Raw genomic sequence first — 23,800 nt, 5'->3', positions numbered from 1 at the left:
CATTGCTCAGATGTTTGAGTATCAGAGTTGGGACACTGTGTTGAGGTTGTTCAGGAGATTGGTGAGGCCTCTTCTGGAGTAATGTGTCCAGTTCTGGTCACTTTGTTATGGGATGGGCATTATTAAAGCTGGAGAGAGGTTTCAGAAGAGAATTCTGAGGATGTTTCTGAAAAATGAAGGGTTTGAGCGAAAAGGAGAGGTTGGATAGGCTGGGACGTCTTTCACTGGGGCATAGGAGGTTGAATGGTGATCTTACAGAGGTTTATAAAATCGTGAGGGATATAAATATGGTGAATGTCAGGTGTCTCTTCCCCAGACTAGGGAATTAAGATAAGGAGGAATATATTTAAGGTGAAAGGAGAAAGATTTAAAAAACACATGAAGGGCAACTTTTCTGCTCAGATGAGTTTGTGTATAGAATGAACATCCAAAGAAAGTGGTGAATATGGGTACAGTTACAATGTTTAAGGGACATTTTGGATAAGGACATGAATAAGAAATGTTTGGAGGGATTTGGGCCAAACCCAAGCAGGTGGAACTAGTTTAGTGTGGGATTATGGTCAGCATGGACTGGTTGGACCGAACAGTCTGTTCCCGTGCTGTGTGGCTCTATGACTCTACAATAATAGTGTCAATAGGAATGGGAATATTGTGGGAATATTTCATTGAAGTGGATGATCTGCCATTACCTAGAAGGGTGAAGCTGACGAAAGGGGCTGCTTCAAAGTTCCTTTGTTCAAATGAAGTGAAAGTGTTCTGTAAAAAATATGAACCATGCTGCAGATGTGAATTTCAGAATCCAGGAGCCAGCCCTGTGTGAACTGGAGTAATGTGAATGTGGAGGACTGGCTGTGTTCTCAGGAGGTGGAGCTGCAGATTGTGAGATATGAACCACTCCACAACACCATTCACATTGACCAATGTCCCAGTGTGACTGGATGGACCTGTTAATCTCAATCTTACCCAGACTGGAATGATGGAGACATAAAGAAACATCAATCACAATATTTCAGCATCAAAACTCACCTCACAAAGAACCGACCCAAAGAGAATGAAACTTGTTTAATCGTTTGATCTGTAGGTTTGGGCGGACTGTTTACTTTAGGATCAATGGTCACACCTACATTGAATCTCTGTGGAAATGTTCCATTTACCAAGCGTCCCACAAGAAACCAAGGTGCAGTGATAGGAACTATTGTTTCTGTAAATAGAGAAAATCCCTGTTATAGCATTTTACTTGGTGATCATTTGTGGTGTCACTGACAGTGAGTCAGAGGTTACAGGTGAGGGGTCAGGGTGGCATTGCTGACGTGGGGCAGACACTGATGTGGCAGATTGAATAATAGCCTCACAGAGTGACACAGCGCTGGGGGAAGGAACTCCTGTGCTGGCTGTTTGGTCGATTTAACCAGCTCATTACACTGACCTGCTCTCTTTCCAAACATCCACATCTTTTCTCTCATTATTTAGATGTTCATCTTTGAACGCTGTGATTGAAGTTACTTCCTGCACAATTCCAGGCAGTGGATTCCACATCAGACAGGAACACACGTGGACACAAACATACAAACGGAGAGCAGGAGAAGGCCAATCAACCCCTCGCACCTGAACCACTGATCCCACAGCATTTCCTTCTCCTTTGTAAATGTGACAATTTTTAATTCGGTTTCTTCCTTGCGATCCTAAATGTTAATTGTGAAGCTTCAGGTACAGTCTCCTAAATATTGAGCTCTCTGTCTTTGACTGTGTTGTACTCTGCAGTTCTACTCCGCTTGACCCTCTGACAATCTGACATACACAGTCAGAGCTGTACCTACCAAAACACACTGTCCTGTTCAGGTCCAGACCTCTCAAAGCCCCATCCTCTGTTCAACAACCTTTTCAGATGAGGGACAAGACCTTTTGACTCCATTGTCAGTAAATGTAAGGATTCTGTGTAGATTCTTGGTTTAAGGAAATCCCTGATTGGAACCAGAATCATCCTCCAAGCTCCTCCCTCCTTCTTTCTTCATTTCCCCACTGAAGCTTTTCTTTCGCTCCTCCAGTTCTCAGAGTTCCCTGGCTCTTTAGAATTCAAGGAGAAAGTGAGGACTGCAGATACTGGAGATTAGAACTGAAAATGTGTTGCTGGAAAAGCAGCAACACATTTTCAGCTCTTTAGAATTCAAGTTATCTTTCTTTCAGATTCCTTGGTTTCACCTTGCCTCCATTTAATTTTTCTTAGCTTTTCCTCCCAATCTATTTCAACTTTCTCTGAACTCTCTTTCCCTTATTTCTGTTCTTCTCCAAACTGAAGGCCTGCCATTTCTATCTCTAACTGTGTTACTTCCACCTGTGACATCATATTTTCGTTTTCCTTTCTTCAACTGGGGGGATGTCATGGTCCCATGGTATTATTGCTCATGTATTAATCCAGAGAGCTCGGTAATGTCCTGGGGATGCCAATTCAGATCCTGTCAGGGTAGAATTTGAGTTCAAAGGTGAACAACAATCTGGAATTAAGTATCCACTGATATCCATGTAACTATTGTTGGGGATAAAATACCATTCCTGTTCAGTGATGTACAATCCTTTGGAAACAAAAACTTGCCTGGACTGGTCTATATGTGACTCCAAACCTGCAGAAAAAGGGTTGACTTTTAACAGCCGTTTAGACAGGGAGGGATGGGTAATAAAGGCTGGCATAGCCAGCAATGCCAACACCCCATTGCCAACACCCCAGGAATGAATGAAACGCATTTTAATTGTTGGATCATTACTTGAACAATCTCATTTGCATGAGATCCTACTTTGTATTGTACCTTCCATTTATCTGATAATTCTCCAGTTTTAATTTTGATCAAATAACCCACTGTTATAACTTTAACTCCCACAAAGCTGTCAGCAACATTAAAATGTGCAACAAACATCACCACAATGCTGCTGTTTTAGGTCCCGAACCATCGCCAAGTTGTGACTTTAAAAAGAAAGACATAGATCTTTCTTAAATGCAGTAATTTTTTTAAAAAATCATGTCCAGAATTCCAAATATGATGATCCCAGCTGATGGTATTACTGCCCAAATCAGATCCCAGATGGGACTGTGGCTGGATCGATCATATTGTGAATTGTTCTTAGTTCAGAGAGAGACCAGTCACAAAAACCACTAGCACTCAAACTTGCAGATTGCTTTGAACAATAAAGCAGGCAATGTTTCTAAGAAGTGAAAATAAAACAGATTGAAGTGAATTATTTTCATAGACCGTAAAATTAATGATTAAAACAAAAACCCTAAAACTATTTCTATTCCAAAAGCACCTTTGACAACAGTCACATGAGAGACAATTGCATTCTCTATCATCCCCTACAGAGCTTCAGCAAACTTTAGTTTCTCTGTCTGTCTTGAGCAACTGTTTTACACATCTGCCATCAGCGAAGAACACAGCAGAAAATCCCCTAAATAGAAGCTAAATCATAAGACCATAAACCAATCCCATTTTTTCCCAAATGACAGGGGTTTTGGCTCATTAACAAAATCCATCCTTGATCTTATAAACGAGAGCACAATACACAACTGTTTCCCCTGTTCACACATAAAAGTTTCCCAATGTGACCAAACACCCATTTGTGCAGAAATTGAATTCGATGCTAAAAGGGGAGAATGTGCTGAGCTATGAGGAGAAGATGGGGAAGTGGCCTTTGTGAATGGCCCTTCAGAGAGCTGGCACAGGCATGATGGGCTGAATGGCTTCTTACAATGCAGTAAACAGGTTTTCCCACTGCTCTATTTCCCCAGCATGAAATAGATCACATTGTGAGAAGCAGAACTAAGGCATTACTTTTTAAACTCTGGTTCACAACAACTGTTTCAAGAAAGAATTAGACCTTCCCTAAATGATTTGGAGTATTTACAATGCTGAGATTACTTTCATCATCTTTAGACGGAGAGCCCAGAGACCACAAGGAGGCAAGACAAATACCATACCAACAGGACAGCAGTATAGTTTTGGAGAGTGTCCAAGCCATCAGAGCTGGAAAGAGGACTTCAGCTGTTTTAATTGTCTTAAAACATTCCACGTTAAAGAGAAGTCAGTGAGTGAGGCTGTTTGTGGGTCTTTGGGAGAGATGGAGGGAATCGCAGATGGTGAATGTGCAGTGTATCACCTTCCACAGGGACTCCAACAGTGAGCTTCATGCCTGGCAGGGAGCCTTTATTTGTGTGAGGACAATTCAGCGATCATGGCTGAAGTCAGTGAGATTGAAATCCCACTCCCACCACAAGAAGGAAACCTTCCCAGATTCTGGGACCAAAAAGCCAAATATCAAAAGAGGGTGACACTTTGACTAAATAGCAGCATGTGACCAAGGGATCCCCAGGGATTGACAATTGTGGAATGTTTTGTCAATGTGTTTGTCAACGTAGAAAGTATTAATCAAGAAATGTGAAAGAGTGAACAGTCACTATATTCTGTTGTTACTTTGATGGAATATCTAATATACCTTCAGCATTGCCAAAATGTGAATACTTGAACAGTTTGTCCAGACCGAGCTCCATTACTTGCTCCAAATCCGTTCCATCAACCTCTGTCTCAACATATTGTTTGCTTTCGTATGTCACTTCATCATAATTCTGAAATGAGAGTAAAAAATGTCACTGTATGGTATAAACTGAACTCCCACCAAAATACATCAATGCTGAGAGAACTGTCCCAAGTGTCCAGGTGTGGAAGAGCCTTCATGTTCTGGACGGACTGAGTCTGAAACAGAGTTTGGAGTTTTTAATGGGATTCCTGACAGCAGCACTTCCTGGTTCATTCCCTTTCTCTCTCACTCTCTCGTCTTTCATGTTGTCCTGTATGACTTGCCTTGCTCCATCCCTTTGGGTTAACAATAACAACATTGAGATAATGTTATTGAAATTCTTCTACATTGAGCCAATGTTGATGACCACATTTCCCGGTGTTGTGCATCTCTCTGCATGTTTTAATAAATTATTTAAACAGAGAAATGCCTTGGGGAATGAGGGATGGGCATCAAATATCAGCAAAGCCAGCGACACCTTCACTGAATGAAAGGATAAAAACATCATTACTTACACACTGCTGAATTGGGGCATGTGATGGCCTCATTGGATTTATGACAAGGCTATTAATCCAGAGATGCAGGTCAGATTATAGAATTTAAATTCAAGGTGGTACGATGGCTCAGTGGTTAGCACTGCTGCCTCACAGCACCACAGTCCCAGGTTTGATTTCAGCATCGGGCAACTGTGTGAAGTTTTCACATTCTTCCCATGTCAGCATGGGCTTCCCCCAGTGTTCTGGTTTGCTGCCACAGTCCAAAGTTGTGCAGCTTAGGTGAATTGGCCATGATAAATTGCCCGTAGTGTCAGGTGCATTAGTCTGGGGTAAATGTAGGGGAATGGGCCTGGGTGGGTTGCTCTTCAGATGATTGGTGTGGACTTGTTGGGCCGAAGGGCCTGTTTCCACATGAGGGAATCTAATCTAATCTTAAAAAAAAATGGAATTAAGGGGCTTTCCAGGGTTGGGGTTGAGGGGATTCCACTCACAGCCAGATTTGGCCTCTTCCACATTGAACACAGAGACCTTCAGCCTATGATCAGCTGCCTTTCAGAAACAGGGTTAGATTGAATGAAGTCAGGAGCAGTAGGAGAGCTCCCTGACTCTACAGCCCTTATATTGACCCCCACCAACCCCCCTCTCTGTGAGCACACTGACCCCTCCCTTCACCTGCTGCTGGAGATGGAAGCCCTGATATCCTTCTTACACCACAAGCTGGCAGTGAGAACCAGGCAGGTGATGGCAGCTCATGTAGAAAGTGTTAATGAGGCCCAAGGAGTAATTTTAGTCCAGCCTCATGATTCAGGGTTGGCATGTGCACTGTTGCCGCACTGCAGGTTAGGGACTAAAAACAACATGGAATAATTTCCACTGGTACAAACATGACAGAACAGAGGAAACTCTCAGCTGTACTGACCTTGTTCTGGATGACTTGTTCTGGCTCAGGACAGTCAACACCCTTACAGAAGTCGATCACCTCCTGCTCTGGGTCCTGAGCAACAATTTGATGTCCAAAGAGGACAGACACAGTTAAGAAGATTCTCAGCATGTTGGTGTTCTCTCAGGTCACTGGTGAACGCACTGACTCCTCAGCACCTTCAGGTGGATCTGCAGTTTGAGCACAGAGTTACACTGTTTATATACTCTTTGATGAAGATGGTTTTGAATACAGCTTATCCTTAGGTGGGAACGTCATGATGGAGGAACATTCCAGCTGATTAATTATGGAAATTTCTTTTAGCTCTGACTTTACAATGGATTCAGAAATCCTTAACTCTCTGTGTGCTGGCTCCTGGAAACACTGAACCCTTGGAAAAGCTGTTTTTGTAATTGCTATCCCCTCACATGGTCGGGGTTGTCACTCTTCCCAGTTTGGGAATGTACTGGATTGGAAGATTGATCTCCCAGTCACTGGTGATGGGGAGAAAACAATTTCACCTTTGGGGTTTAGTTTTGTACATCTACATTTCCTGGGTTTCCTGCAGCTTTCCCTGCAGTCAGTTTGAACATAGGGGCTATTCTGCTCCCTGACCATGGACAGACCACTGTTACTCACAGTAGCAGGGTAAGGCTGGTGGGCTGTTCACTGCCCAATGATTGCAGCATCTCATAAAGATCCTGTTTGTGTCTTTCCCTCTTTCCCTAAGATATACTGAGACTGTCTGAATGATTCCTACACCCCATTCAAAACTACTCCCACTGATATCCAACTCCTGACACAGCCTGTCACAGGGGTACACTTCCCCTGGCACTGTTTATCACTGCATTAGTGTTCACATGGCATTGACTCTGGCAGGGTTACTCTTTCACTGATTCTGTCTCCCACTGAATCAGCATTTTCCTGGCACTGGCTCTCGTTGGGTCACCATTTTCAGGCACTGGCTCTCATTGGATTGCCATTTCCCCAACACTGACTCACACTGGATTACCATTTCCCTGGCATGAAAACTGACTGGATCACTGTTGTCCTGGCACTGACTATGATTGGATCAACGCTTCCCAAGGCACTGACCGTCACTGGGTCACCACTGCCTTGGCATTTACTCTCCACTGTTTCCTGATTCTGGCAATTGGCCTAATTATGATTATAATTCATATGTTTGTAAAGTATTGTTTACAAGTAATCAAGGGCTACAGGGAAAAGGCAGAAGGATGGTGTTGAGAAACTTATCAGCCATGATGGAATAGCAGAGTATATTCAATGGGTCGAATGGCCAAATTCTGCTCCAATGCATTGTGGACTTACAATTTAATTCCTTGGAAGAAGAGGTAGAATGTGTTGTATCTGTACTGGCTGATGACCCGAAAGATAGTTGGAAAAGCAAATGAGGTGGAAGTCATGGCCACCTGAATACAGCTGTAAAATTCAGTGATGGAGAAACAGAATTTGCTCAATTTCTTCCAATATTTCACTTTTCAAATATTGATAAAACCAGCTGCTTTCAGCAACTTGAGGATATGCAGTAGAGCCCTCTGTATTCCTGAACAGCTCCCGAGGTGATCAGAACGCTGCTCACAGACTAGATCACTGAACCGCTTCTTAAATATCATGTAATTTCACCATTGAGTGCTTAAAATAGCACTGTTTATCAATGCATTTATCAACTTATTTCAGAAGAGGTTTACCAGGATGTTCCCAGGAATGGAGGATTCGGGTTATAATGAAATGCTAGATAGGCTGAGAATGTTTTCACTGAGGTGTTGGAGGTTGAGAGATGACCTTATGGAAATTTGTAAAATCACGAGGGGTATAGATAAGGTGAATGGCAGGTGCCTGTTCCTTCGGGTGGGAGATTTCAAGACAGGAGGGTATATTTTTGGGATGAGACGAGAAAGATTTAATAATGACATGAGATGCAAGTTTTTTACACAGAGTGGTTCATGTGTGGAATGAACTTCCAAAGGAAGTGGTGGATGTGGGTGCAGTTACAACATTTAAAAGGCGTTTCGATAACCACATGAATAAGAATTGTTTGGAGGGATATGGGCCAAGCGCAGGCAGGTGGGATGAGTTTATTTTGGGAATATGGTCAGCATGAACTGGTTTGACCAAAGGGTCTGTTTCCATGCTGCATGACTTGGTGACTGTCATCCCAATTTCAGAAACAACTCTCCAGGTTTGGTGGTGTGAAACAGTTTTCTTCAAGGTCAGACACCCAAGAGATTGGAGTCAGTTTCAGGTTCTCCCATTCACAAACACTTTGTCTCAGAAGATAACACGTGTCTTGGCTGGTCAAGGCCAAGTCTCTAATAGGCAAATCCTTACGGGATGTCTGTAAATTTCCATTCGTATACATTTAGAGATATGGAAGGTATCTGGGGAATTGAAAGGAAGCTGCCAGCAGAAAGTGTTAACTCACTGTGAGTCTGAGATAGGGGGTGGGGCCAACTCACTGAGTGATGTTGTTGTAATTATACCTTGTTCAGGAAAACTGCTGCAATCTGCTGTTCATTAACTTTTTCAAAAGCTGAGTTCAGTTTGATATTTGCAAAACAATAGTTTATTGAGATTGTAAGAACAACCTGAGGGTGTAAAGCACAAAATCTTGTTTTTAATTGGAATCAAAAACACACAGTTCACTCTATTCCCAAAGATTTGAAATTCATTATTAAACCAATTTTGAATCTTTGATGTTGTGTATGAACAACACCCTAATTTTCAGTGAGTCCTCTTTAACTATGGGGTGAGTTCCCACCTTTGTGCAGTGTAGTGAGGTACACAGCTGTGATTCAGTATACGGGGTGTCCCTGTCTACTGCCCATTTTTTAGCTGTTTCTACCTTATCCTCATCGACACCTGCTGCAGCCACTGACTCACCGCTTCTTCCTGTTTTAGTATTAACTCATCTATACAACTGTCAATATGAAGTGGTGATGATCACTCCCCCTTTCTAATCTTTATCATTCTTCGGAACCATCTATGAACAATTTCCCCTGGGGTGGGAGTGGTCCGATGGGTTGAACCCATCTCTCAGCATTCTCTCCATCAATTTTGACTGCTGTTCTGCTGTAAACCCGGTGATGGAGCCCTCTGACATTCAATCAAAGTTTACAGCCTTTCCCTCATTCCCCTACCTGACTGCATTTTTCAATCTCCTCCAATGAAATGTTTTTCCTCCCTACAGATGTGATTGTAACCACTGACACAGGCAGTGAGACTGTGACTCCTCTTGTGAAATCTCTCAGCTCAAACCTGATGTATTTTCACAGTTTGGTTGGGGAAGCCCAGCTAAATGTCAGGATTTAATGTTTTGCAAGTTTTTTCCTGAGTAAAGATGTCAGAATAGAGTATTCAATCCCTCGAGACTGTCCCTCCATTCCCACCCTCTGGTCTGTCCAAGTGTCACTCCAGCTCCCACTCCCATCTCTTCACCATTCCCTGTTCCAGGCTTCTCTTCCCCTTCCCCTGTTGTAATCTCTCCCAGACCTTTTCCCAGACCACTTTCCCGATGCCAGGGATCATTCCCTCCAGTCTCAGGTGGTGTCCCTGTGCCGTGTGGGATCACTCTCCCACCCACCACCCACCTCCTCATTCCTGCTTGGTTCAGGTTTTACCACAAGATGTGTCACTGTTCCAGGGAGTAAAGAGCCCGGGGGAATTACAGGTACATTTTGTGTCTCATGTTGTAAAATTTGCAGTTAGTCAAATTCAGGGAGTTGGATGGTCCTGGTGTGGGTGGAGTCACTTTATGCTTCGTAACAATATTTCTTTGCATGTCTCATGGTTCAATGTTAAAATGTATCGCCATGGAGACATTATTGAGAAAATGGGCCAAATTGGCTCAGTATCTCACTTATGAACAGCAATGGTGTAAACGTTGGTCAAATCTGGACCACCCAATATTCACTGAAAGAAAGACAGACCCAAACGGCAGACCTGAGGCTACATTTCAATTGTCCATCTGTACATTTACAGGGTCTGTATTTCAGAGCAATGGGTGGAGCTGACACTTATCTTTATGTGAGTGATTCCAGCGCTCTTCGTTCACATTGATAAATGAAAAATGTAAAAAAAACTTGAACCCTCAATAGTACTTCAGTTCAGCCATTTCACTTTGCAGACACAGTATTTCCTGCGGGCATGAGATTCTGACAAAGTTGGTTTTTATTGTGCATTCCTTCTTGCCCGAAGATGGTGGTGAGCCCTGTTTTTGAGTTGCTACAGTCCATGCCTTTTACCTAGTAATGAGTGTTTCTAAGAGCCTGCAGACTCCTCGACCAGTGTACACAATATTTATTTACCCAGGCTCCTTAGCGTGTATCAGGGAAGAACAACCCAGCATGAGACTGCAGTCAGTCAGCCAAGTCCCAACTTTATTTGAGACAACAAAGGGAAAAATTACACTTGACAATTTCACCAACTGTATTTCTAACGATTCGATTCTTTTGAATATTAAAACACTTCCCAGACCTTTTGATACTCTGTTGAATTGTTCTGTCTGTACCTCTCTTCATGAGTTGATTCTCTCTCTGGTCGGAGGGTGAATTGCTCTGCTCACTGCTGTATCCTGACCTGCCTGTAGATCAGCTAGAGAGTGGGGTCCGGTCAAGTTCTGCCAGGCCGGGTTCTTATACCCTCCTGGCTACATTCTGGAACCTTCCAAGGACTTGGCTAATCAGGGCAATCAAACTAATTGGTTTTATCACCTTGAAATGTTGCTAATGGTTCTCGATGGCTTGCTAACAGTGACCCGTTCGATGTGTCTGCCTTGGGCCTGGAAGTCTAGTTTCGGCCCAGAATACACACCTGGTCTTCTGCCTGACTGAGGCACGTCCCATGCATCTTGTGATGCTTGTTTAACGCACTTTGTAATGTGCTCTGGTGCCTCTCCAGTTTTCAATTGTCCAGGCATAGATCTTGCAAGAACTTGTCCCTGGGCAGAATTGTCTCTTGAGTGTCCGTCGTGGCTCAGGATTCCCAGCATATTTTGCTTTTTGGCCAATTTTTGTGCCCTGTTTATTTCAGTTGCTGTTCCTGTATTTCTGCCCTCCCTTCTTAATGGTTTTTATTTCACCTGAGCAGTTGCAGGCATTTACAATGCTTCACCGCCAAACCATAGTCACCCGACTCCTGGAGAAAGAACGTCTCATCTTTTGTCCTGGACCCCTCCAACCACATGGGATCAATGTGAATTTCATCAGCTTCCTCATTTCTTGTCTCCCCACCTTATCCAAGATCCAATCTTCCAAATGCACCACCCTCTTGAACTGTCCTCCCTGTCCATTTCTAAATTAAAAACCTTTTGTCTCTGTGCAGTCCATATACCTTTTTTCCCGTCTATTCATGTTTCTGACAATTTGCTTCTTAAATGTTGCTGTTGTATTCTCTGACAACACATTCCAGGCATTTACCACCCTCTGGGTAAAAATCTTCCTCTTACATCTGCTGTAAAAGTTCACCTTTTCACCTGAAATCTATCTCCTCTAGTAAGTGACATTTTTATCCTGAGGAAAAGATTCCATCTGTGCATTCTCTCTATGCCTCTCATATATTTGAAAATTTCTATCAGGTCGCCCCTCAGCCTCTGACATTAGTTGAAATTGGAACCTAGAAGAATACAACACAGGAACGGGCACTTCGGCCCACTATGTTGTGGTGAAAATGATGCCAATTTAAACGAATCCCTTCTGCCTGCCCCTTGTCCCTCCGTATCCCTCCATCCTTTACATATCCATGTGCTTATCTAACAGTCTCTTACACGACCCTATTGTATCTGCCTCCTCCACCATCTTTGGCAGTGCATTCCAGACGCCTACCACTCTCTGTGTAGAATACGTACACCTCACATCTCCTTTGAACTTTGCCCCTTTCACCTTAAATGGATCAATGCTTGGAGCTACGATGTTGTGGCCATTACGGAGACTTGGATATCACAGAGGTAGGAATGGTTATTGGATGTTCCAGGGTTGAGATGTTTCAAACGGAATAGGGAGGGAGGTAAAGGAGGTGGGGGAGTGGTATTACTTATCAGGGATAGTATCATAGCTGCAGAAAGGGAGGTCATTGAGGGAGGTCTGTCCACTGAGTTAGTATGGATGGAAATCAGAAACAGGCAAGGAGCAGTCACTTTATTGGGAGTTTTTTCTGGACCCCCCCCCCCCCCCCCGCAATTGCAACAGAGACTTGGAGCAGCAGATTGGGTGGCAGATTTTGGAAAGGTGCAGAAGTAACAGGGTTGTTGTCATGGGTGACTTCAACTTCCCTAATATTTCTTGATACCTCCTTAATGCAAATACTTTGGGTAGAAAAGACTTTGTCAGCTGTGTCCAGGAAGGATTTCTAACTCAATATGTAGCTAGGCTGAATGCAAGGAGGCCATATTGGATTTGGTGCTTGGCAATGAACCAGGTCAGGGGTCAGGATCTCTCGGCGGGAGATAGTAATCACAACGAGCAGACGGTATGGGAAAATATTTAATTGGGGAGGGGGTATTTCAATGCTATTAGGCAGGAACTATGGAGAATACACTGGGAATAGGTGTTCTCAGGGAAATGCAGGACGAAATGTGGAGGTTGTTGGGAACACTTGTTGCAAGTGCTGGATAGGTTTGTCCCACTGAAGCAAGGAAGGGATGGTAGGGTGAGGGAACTTTAGATGTCAAGAGATGTGGAATATCTAGTCAAGAGAAAGAAGGAAACTTACTTAAGGTTGAAGAAGCAGGAACAGACAGGGCTCGAGAGGGTTACAAGGTAGCCAGGAAGGAACTGAAGAATGGACTTAGGAGAGTTAGAAGGAGGATTAATGAAAACCCCAAAGTATTCTGCACTGATGTGAGGAACAAGAGGATGGCCAAAGTGAGGGTAGGGCTGATCAGGGATAGTGGAGGGAACTTGTGCCTGGAGCTGGAGGAGGTAGGGGAGGCCCTAAAGGAATACCTTGCTTCAGTATTCACCTGTGAGAGGGACTTTGTCGTTTGTCAAGACAGCATGAAACAGGCTGATAAGCTCAGATTGATGTTGAGAAGGAGGATGTGCTGGATATTTTGAAAAATGTGAGGATAGATATGTCCCCTGAGCCCCAGACAGGATATATGCAAGGTTGCTATGGGAAGCGAGGGAAGAGATTGCTGCGACTTTGGTGATGATCTTTGCGTCCTCACTGTCCACTGGAGTACTACAGATGGTTGGAGTGTGGCAAATGTTGTTCCCTTGTGCAAGAAAGGGAATAGGGATAACCCTGGGGATTATGGGGCAGTCAGTCTTGTGTCAGTGGTGGGCAGATTATTGGAGAGGATTCTGAGAGACAGGATTTATGATTATTTGAAAAAGCATAATTTGATTAGAGATAGTCAGCATGGCTTTGTGAGGGGCAGATTATGCCTCATAAGCCTTATTGAATTCTTTGAGGATGTAGGGAAAGCTGGATGACTAGAGAAATTGAGGGTTTGGTTCAGGAAAAAAGAATGAAACGTGTCAGGTAAACACAGGATAGATGGAGTGAATCCTTAGAAGAGTATAAGAGGCAATAGAAGTATACTTAAGAGGGAAATCAGGAGGGCAAAAGGGGGACATGAGATAGCTTTGGCAAATAGGGTTCAGGAGAATTCAAACACATTTTTCAAAAATGTTAAGGACAAAAGGGTAACTCAGGAGAGAATAGGGCCCCTCAAAGATCAGCAAGGTGGCCTTTGTGTGGAGCCGCAGGAGATGGGGGAGATACTAAATGTGTATTTTGCAACAGTGTTTACTGTGGAAAAGGAAATGAAAGATATAGAATGTGGGGAAATAGATAGTGGCATCTTGAAAAATGTTAATATTACAGAGGAGGAAGTGCTGGATGTCTTGAAAACATAAAGGTGGATAAATCCCCAGGACCTGATCAGGTGTACCCTCAAACTCTGTGAGAAGCTAGAGAAGTGATTGCTGGGCCTGTTGGTGAGATATCTGTATCATCAATAGTCACAAGTGAGGTGCCAGAAGACTGGAGGTTGGCTAACGTGGTGCCAATATTTAAGAAAGGTGGTAAGGACAAGCCTGGGAACTATAGAACAGCGAGCCTGACATCAGTTGTGGACAAGTTGTTGGAAGGAATCCTGACGGACAAGATGTACATGTATTTGAAAAAGCAAAGACTGATTAGGAATAGTCAACATGGCTTTGTGCGTGGGAAATCATATCTCACAAACTTGACTGAGTTTCCTGAAGAAGTAACAAAGAGAATTGATGAGGGCAGAGTGGTAGACGTGATTTGTATGGATTTCAGTAAGGCATTCAAAAAGGTTCCCCATGGGAGACTGATTAGCAAGGTTAGGTCTCATGGAATACAGGGAGAACTAGTCATATGGATTCAGAACTGGCTCGAAGGTAGAAGACAGAAGGTGATGGTGGAGGGTTGTTTTTCAGACTGGAGGCCTATGACCAGTGGAGTGCCACAAGAATTGGTGCTTTTTGTCATTTATATAAATGATTTGGATGTGATCATAAGAAATATAGTTATTTGAGGTATTGTTAGTAAGTTTGCAGATGACACCAAAATTGGAAGTGTAGTGGACAGCAAAGAAGGTTGCCTCAGATAACAACGGGATCTTGATCAGGTGGGTCAATGGGCTGAGGAGTGACAGATGGAGTTTAATTTCGATAAATGCGTGATGCAGCATTTTGGGAAAGCACATCTTAGCAGGACTTATACACTTAATGATAAGATCCTAGGAACTGTTGCTGAACAAAGAGACCTTGGAGTGCAGGTTCATAGTTCCTTGAAAGTAGAGTCACAGGTGGATGGGTAATGAAGAAGGAATTTGGTATGCTTTCTTTTATTGGTCATAGTATTGAGTACATGAGTTGGGAGGTCATATTGCGGCTGTCCAGGATATTGGTTTGGCCACTTTTGGAATATTTCATGCAATTCTTGTCTCCTTGCTATCGGAAGAATGTTATGAAACTTGAAAGGGTTCAGAAAAGACTTACAAGGATGTTGCCAGGGTTGGAGGAAAGGTTAAATGGGGTGGGGCTATTTTCCCTGGAGCATTGGAGGCTGAGGGGTGACCTTATAGAGGAGGTTTATAAAATCATGAGGGGCATGGATAGGATAAATAGACAATTATTTTTTCCCCTGGGGTGGGGAGTCCAGAACTGGAGAGCATAGGTTTAAGGTGGGAGGGGAAAGATATGAAAGAGACCGAAGGGCAACATTTTCATGCAATGGGTGGTGCGTGTATGGAATGAGCTGCCAGAGGAAGTGTAGGAGGATAGTACAACTGCAACATTTAAAAGGCATCTGGATGGGTATATGAATAGGAAGGGTTTAGTGAGATATGGACCGGGCGTCAGTAAATGGGACTAGATTAGGTTGAGATATCTGGTCGGCATGGACGAGTTGCACCGAAGGGTCTGTTTCCGTGCTGTACATCTCTATAACTCTGTGTGACAAAACACGTTGATGAAGATAGTGCAGTAAATCATTGAATGTCTACAGTGCGGAAATAGGCCCTTCAGCTCAACAAGTGCACACCGACCCTCTGAAGACTAACCCCTCCCAGACCCATTCCCGTATCTATTGTCCTATATTTTCCCATGGCCAATCCACCTAACCTGCACATCGTTGTATCATGTGAGGAAACCAGAGAACCTGGAGGAAACCCACGCAAACAAGGAGAGATTGTGCAAACTCTACACAGTCAGTTTCCTGAAGCTGGAATCAAATCCCGGTCCCTGGCACTGTGAAGCAGCAGAGCTGACCACTTGAGCCACCGTGCCACCCGGTGGATGTGGTATATATGGAATTTAGCAAGGCTTTTGATAAGGTTCTGCATGGTACGTTCATTCAGCAACACCTCTGGGACACCCGCACCAATCAACCACACCGCCCTGTGGCCCAACATTTCAGCTCCACCTCCCATTCTGCTGAGGACATGGAGGTCCTGGGCCTCCTTCACTACCACTCCCTCACCACCCGACACCGCCTCGGAACACTTCAACCCCAGAGCATCAATGTGGACTTCAACAGTTTCCTCATTTCCCCTTCCCCCACCTCACCCCAATCCCAAACTTCCAGTTCAGCACTGTCCCCATGACTTGTCCGGACTGTCCAACCTGCCTATCTCCTTTTCCACCTATTCACTCTACCCCCTTCCCCCCCCCCTCCGATCTATCACCTTCATTCCCTCCCCCACTCACCTATTGTACTCTATGCTACTTTCTCCCCACCCCCACCTTCCTCTCATTTATCTCTCCATCCTTCAGGCTCTCTGCCTGTATTCCTGATGAAGGGCTTTTTCCCGAAAGGTCGATTTTCCTGCTCCTCAGATGCTGCCTGAACTGCTGTGCTCTTCCAGCACCACTCTCATCTCGACTCCAGTTTCCAGCACCTTCAGTCATTGTTTTTACCTAGATCCGTTCAGAAAGTAAGGATTCATGAGCTCCAGAGAAGTTTGGCTGTCTGGATACAGAATTAGCTGGCCCATAGAAGGCAGAGGGCAATAGATGGAAAGTATTCGGTCTGGAACTCGGTGACCAGTGTGTTCGGCAGGGTTCTGTTTTGGGGCCTCTGCTAATTGTGATTCTTATAAATGTCTTGGATGAGAAAGTGGGAGGGGGGGTTAGTACGTTTGTTGGTGTTTCAAAGGTCAATAGAGTTGTGGATAATGTGGAGGGCTGTTGGAGGTTGCAACATAATATTGACAGGATGCAGAGTTGGGCTGAGAAGTGGCAGATGAAGTTTAACCTGGAAAAGTGTGAAATGATTAATTTTGAAAGGTTGAATTTGAATGCAGATTACAGGGATAAAGACAGGATTCTTGGCAGTGTGGAGGAACAGAGGAATTTTGGAGTTCACATCCGTAGATCCCACAAAGTTGCCATCTAGGTTGATAGGGCTGATACCAGGGCCTATGGTATGTTAACTTTCATTAGCTGGGAGATTGAGTTGAAGAGCTTCAGGGTTATATTGTAGCTCTGTAATGCCCTGGTTAGACCACACTTGGAATATTGTGTTCAGTTCTGGTTGCCTCATCACAGGAAGGATGTGGAAGCTTTAGAGAGGGTGCAGAGGAGATTCACTAGGATGCTGCCTGGAGTCAAGGGCATGTCTCATAAAGAAAATTTGAGGGAGCTTGGCCATTTGTCATTGGAACAAAGAAGGATGAGAGGTGACTTGATATAAGACGATGCAAGTCATGGGTAGAGTGGATAGCCAGAGACTTTTTCCCAGGGTGGAAATGGCTACCACGAGGGGGCATAGTATTAAGGTGATTGGAGGAAGGTTTAGGGGAGATGTCAGAGGTAGGTTCTTTACACAGAGAGTGCTGGGTGTGTGGAATACACTGCGGGCAGTGGTAGTAGAGTCAGATACATTACGAACATTTAACGACAATTGGATCGGTATTTGGATGATAACAAAATGAGGAGTATGTAAATTAGTGTGATCTCAGAGTAGGACAAGAGTTTGGCACAACATCAAGGGCCGAAGGATCTGTAGTATGCTGTACTGTTCTATGTTCTATTGGGTTTGGTGTATTAAGTCAGGAAACCCAATGAATATTGTGTCCTGATGAATTAAATATGAACTTTTATCCATATTGCTAATTATGTCTCGCTATCTTGTTCTTGTATCTGTCTCAAATCTCTCCTTTGATGGATAAACAGCAATTGAACAATCAGCTCAAACATCATACTTGGAAAAAGGATTACATTTTAATGTAATTTCTTAAAGTAGGAAGTCTCCCTCTGTGTAAAACATGCTTCACATTTTCCCACAGGACTCAGAAACAAACATGATCATCAAACTGATTGTCATCCTTCCATCTGTGAGAGATGGTGGGAAAGCAGCCTCAGCATTTTGCTGAGATTATCTGCTGCCCTCCGAATGTCTGAACAATTGATTCTGGAAAGAATCATCATCAAACAAACCCTGACAAGCTGTCTTTCTGACACGAGTGAAAATGAACTGGCACAATTGTGGGCAGCACGGTGGCACAGTGGTTAGCACTGCTGTCTCACAGCGCCGGAGACCCGGGTTCAATTCCCGACTCAGGCGACTGTGTGGAGTTTGCACATTCTCCTCGTGTCTGCTTGGGTTTCCTCCGGGTGCTCCGGTTTCCTCCCACAGTCCAAAGATGTGCAGGTCATGTGAATTGGCCAGGATAAATTGCCCGTAGTGTTACCCGTAGGGGTAAATGTTAGGTGGGTTGCACTTCGGCGGGTCGGTGTGGGCTTGTTGCTGAAGGGCCTGTTTCCACATTGTAAGTAATCTAAAACAGGGCAGCAAACAGTGAGCTCCTGATGAGACTGAATTTGAATGAAATGTGCCCCAAGGACTGAAGGCAAAAAACTCCATCACAGATATCAGCTGCCTCTTGATCAGCTCCTGTTCCTACAATTATCATCCTGAGGACGACAGACAGAATGAAGCAAAAACTCAAAATATCGATGTTCCCTCAGATTGATGAATTAACGGTTCAATTTTCAGCGTCTTTAGGTAGATCTGCAGTTTGAATAGTGAGCTCAGATATTTTCATGCTGTTTTTGGACCTGTTTTTGGAATAAATTACTCAAACATGAAACACAGGAGTCAAATAGCAGCAATTTGCTTTTGGAACAGTTTCCTTCATTCCCACTTTGAGATGGATTTTGAAATGATTAACTCACTGAGTGCTGGCTCCAAGGAAGTCTGAAGGTCCCCAGCAGCATTTGCTTTCAGCTCCCACAGTGTCAGGCTGAGAGACTCCCTGGTAACACAGAAAGTACAGCATTGTCAGAGTAGATGAGATAAATCAACTTCACTCAACAAACTTCCCTTGCTCTCAATGCTCCCATTAAGGAAGTCACATTCCAGGATATGTAAACGGCTGGTGTAATCTACAGTCTGTGCTGGGTTAGACAATCTCACCGAGGAGGCAGGAAGGTCACAACAGGGAGTTTAACCTCCTGGTGTCAGGCAGGTGACTAGCATCGTTCCAGTTGAGGGGAATAGCCAGCCAGTGAGCTCTGCTGCGTTGGTGCTGAGTGAGGACAGTGACATTTAAACAACACATCATTTCTAGTGGGGTCAGAAACATCTCAGAGGTGAGAAACCACATGGGTTAACACTATGGCAGTCCCAGTTGGACGACAGCAATTCAAACAGAGGACTCACCACCATCTTTGGGCATCAAGGAATGGTCAATAAAAACAATTTTGTCAGAATCTCCCACACACCACAAAGGAACAAAAGACACTGTGTGTCTGCATGTGAAATGACTAAACCAGGTGTGTTTCTGTTCAAGTGTTTTCCAGCTTCAATTTTTTGATGTAAATGAAGTACGCCTGAACTACTTCTAAAGATGAACATCAGCTCCAGCCATTGCTCTGAAATGCAGACCCTGTAAATGTCTGATGGACATGTGGAATTTAGCTTCAGGTCTGCCTTTTGAGTTTGACTTTATTTCAGTGAATATTGGGTGGTCCAGATTTGACCAACATTTACACCATTGCTGTTCATGAGCGAGATACTGAGCTAACTTTATCACTTTACACCAACCCACACACAAGTCACCAATTGGACACTTTTCTCATTAATGTCTCCATGGTGATAGAACATTTTAATGTTGAATCATGAGCAATGTAGAAAAACATCATTCCGAGCCCTAAGCTGACTTCATCCACATCCACACCAGGACCATCCAAATCCCTGAATTTGACTAACTGCAAATTTTACAACATGAGACACAAAATGTACCTGTAATTCCCCCAGGCTCTTTACTCCCTAGAACAGTGACACATCTTGTGGTAAAACCTGAACCAAGCAGGAACAAGGAGGTGGGTGGTGGGTGGGAGAGTGATCCCACACGACATTGGGACACCACCTGAGACTGGAGGGAATGATCCCTGGCATCGGGAAAGTGGTCTGGGAAAAGGTCTGGGAGAGATTACAACTGGGGAAGGGGAAGAGAAGCCTGGAACAGGGAATGGTGAAGAGATGGGAGTGGGAGCTAGAGTGAGAATGGAGGGACAGTCTCAAGGGGTTGAAAACTCTATTCTACCATTTTTACTCAGGAAAAATAATTCAAAACATTAAATCTTTACATTTAACTGGGCATCTTCTAAACAAAATGCAAAACCAGATCAGGTTTGTGTTGACAGATCTCATAAGAGGAGTCACAGTCTCAGTGCCTCTTCCAATGGTTAAAATCACATCTGAAGGGAAAAAGTATCCTCATAGAATGTGTAAAAATGCAGCCAGGGAGGTGAATGAGGAAAAGGCTGTAAACTTTGATTGAATGTCAGAGGGCTCCATCACCGGGTTTACTGCAGAACAACAGTCAAAATTGACGAAGGGAATGCTGAGAGATGGGTTCAACTCACAGGGCATCACATCCCCAGAGGAAATTGTTCATGGATGATTCCGAAGAATGATAAAGATCAGAAAGGGAGAGTGATCAGCAACACTTTATATTGACAGTTTTGTAGATGAGTTAATACTAAAACAAGAAGAAACGGTGAGTCAGTGGCTGCAGCAGGTGTCGATGAGGATAAGGTAGAAACAGCTGAAAAATGGGCAGTAGACAGGGACACCCCGTATACTGAATCACAGCTGTGTACCTCACTACACTGCACAAAGGTGGGAACTCACCCCAGAGTTAAAGAGGACTCACTGAAAATTAGGGTGTTGTTCATACACAACATCAAAGATTCAAAGTTGGATTAATAATGAATTTCAAATCTTTGGGAGTGGAGTGAACGTGGTTTTTTGATTCTAACTAAAATCACATTTTTGTGCTTTACACCCTCTGGGTCATCTCACAACCCAGATACACTGTCATTTGGCAAATTTGAAATCAAACACAGCAGTTGGGAAATGTTTACGAGCAACATAGAAAATGTAAAGGTGAGAGATAAATGCTTCTCCTGTGAAGGTGATCTTACAAACCTAAGAGGGATTGGAGCAATTGAAGGTAAATTGTTAAACCAAAGGAAGGATTATCAAATCCATAAGGTCAGTTTGAAAATGGACAGCAGATTTCAGCAGTTTTCCTGAACAAAGTAAAATTACAATAAAATCACTCAGTGACTTGGGCCCCACCCCCTGTCTCAGACTCGCAGTGAGTTAACTCTTTCTGCTAGCAGCTTCCTCCTAATTTCCCCAGACACCTTCCATATTGTTATATATTTATCATTCTATATCAACATGGAAGTGGTACCGGCCTGCAGGTGAGACTGAAATCATGCGGTTTCAAGACCCCCTCTCCAGAAGACTCCAAGCTATTGAAAACAAAATGAACGAACTCAGATCCAGCTTGGGGAACTGAGAGACTGCTGTGTGCTCTGCTTTACAGAGACATGGCCTACTCCTGCTCCACCTGACTGTGGCGAATACCCTTGCCAACTTTTATAGGTGCGCAATCAAGAACATTCTGTCTGGACGTATCACTACCTGGTATGGCAACTGTACCATTCAAGATCGGAGATGATTACAGTGAATTTGGCCCGGACAATCAGAAAGGCTAACCTCCCATCTATAGAATCCATCTACCAGGCCCACTGTCAAGGAAAGGCCCACGGCATTCTCAAAGATCCATCCTACCCTGGCAATGTTTTTCTACAACCTCGACCATAGGGGAGAAGGTACAAAAGCCTGAACATACGCACCAGCCAGTTTCAAAACATTTTTAACCCTACTGTTGTTCGAATACTGAATGGACTCACAAACTCTTAACGTTTGCCTGTACCTGTGTTTTTGTTTTTACCGCTGTATACCTATGATTTACTTATCTATGTTACTTAACTCTGTGAACTGCCTGTACTGCTCACAAGACAAAGCTTTTCACTGTGCCTTGGTACACGTGACAGTCATTTCAATTCAACTCAATTCAATTCATTAGAGATGTCAAGAGATAGTACCAGACCACGTTATGAGCCCAAACTAACCAACCAGACACTCACCACCTGTGGCAAGGCCTACATGACAGAACAGAATACAAAATGAAGCAGAACAAAATAGGAGACAAAAACCCATACCTCCCTGAGGCACTTAATGCTTTCTGTACTCGGTTCAAACAGAATGCTCGTGGTGCGGTGTCACCTGTCCCGACAGCCCTGGATGCACCTGCTCCCTCAGTCACCACTGCAGATGTTAGGTTGGCTTTCTTCAGAGTAAACCCGAGGAAAGCAACTGGCCCAGACGGAGTTCTCGGCTGTGCACTCAGATCCTGTGCAGACCAGCTGGTGGAAGTATTCACTGACAGTTGTAATCTCTCCTTGCTATAATCTGATGTCCCCACCAGCATGACCCTAGTACCAGAGAAAACACAAGCAACATGCCTGAATGACTACCGTCTGGTGGCCCTGACCTCCACAATCATGAAGAGCTTTGTGAGGTTAGTGATGGCCTACATCAGGCTCCTACTTATCCACTACAGCTCTGCCTTCAACACTATAATCCCAACCAAACTAATCTCAAAACCCCAAGTCCTGGGTCTCTGCTCAGCCCTCTGCAACTGGATACTCAGCCTCCTGACCCAGAGACCGCAATCAGTGAAGATAGACAACAGCACCTCCTCCACAATAATCCTCAACACTGCACCCTAACTGGGCGCCATACTCAGCCCCCTGCTGTACACCCTGTACACCCACCACTGTGTGGCCAAATTCCAAACAAACACCCTCTACAGGTTTGCTGACAACACTACCAGATAGACCAGATATCAAACAATGATAAGTGGGAATATAGGAAGGAGATGAGAGTGCTTTGTGTTGTGGTGCAATGATAACAGCCTCTCTCTCAATGTCGGCAAACCAGAACTGATTCTTGACTTCAGGAAGAACGGAGGAGGACATGCCCTATCTACCTCGACGGAGCTGAGGTGGAGAGGATCGAGAGCATCAAGTTTCTTGGAGTGACAATAAGCAACAATCTGTCCTGGATCTCCCACGTAGATGTGACGGTTAAGAAGGCACAATGTCACCTCTTATTCCTCAGGAGACTACTCGCAAAACAAAACTTTTCACTGTACTGTGGTGCACGTGACAACAATAAGTCAAATCAAATCATGAGCTGTGCGGTTTTGCAAATTTAAGACATCCCATCTGGATTTGCATTTTTGAGACCTGACCTTATCCAGTCAAGACATGTGTTATCTTCAGAGACAATGTGTTTGTGAATTGACTAAAGAGGGAGGGGGCTGCTGAAGGAGTTATACATGAGAAATTAATAAAGTATCAAATATTTCATTCAGAACTCAAATGATTCCACACAGAGGGAATTCCAGAGTGCTGATAAGTATCAAAGGGAGCATATTTGAATTTGGAATATTTTAAAAATGAAATGTCTAAACAATTGATCTTTAGAATCCTGTGATCCCTAATTGTAAACAAGGAAATTGAAGAACTGGTAGTCACAGAGACATAGAGATGTACAACACGGAAACAGACCCTTCAGTCTAACTCATCCATGCAGACCAGATATCCCAACCTAATCTAGTCCCACTTGCAAAGCCCATATCCCTCTAAACCCTTCCTATTCACATATCCAGTAAAAAATGAGGTCTGCAGATGCTGGAGATCACAGCTGAAAATGTGTTGCTGGTTAAAGCACAGCAGGTTAGGCAGCATCTCAGGAATAGAGAATTTGACGTTTCGAGCATAAGCCCTTCATCAGGAATGTATCCAGATGCCTCACCTCCACCACTTCCTCTGGCAGCTCATTCCATACACGGACCATCCTTTGTGTGAAAATGTTGCCCCTTAGGGCTCTTTTATATCTTTCCTCTTTCACCCGTAACCTATGCCCTCTAGTTCTGGACTCTCTGACCCCAGGGAAAAGACTT

This window comes from Hemiscyllium ocellatum, chromosome 3 (assembly GCF_020745735.1).
Source record: "Hemiscyllium ocellatum isolate sHemOce1 chromosome 3, sHemOce1.pat.X.cur, whole genome shotgun sequence".
Lineage (NCBI taxonomy): Eukaryota > Metazoa > Chordata > Chondrichthyes > Orectolobiformes > Hemiscylliidae > Hemiscyllium > Hemiscyllium ocellatum.
This window is presented reverse-complemented; position numbering follows the sequence as displayed.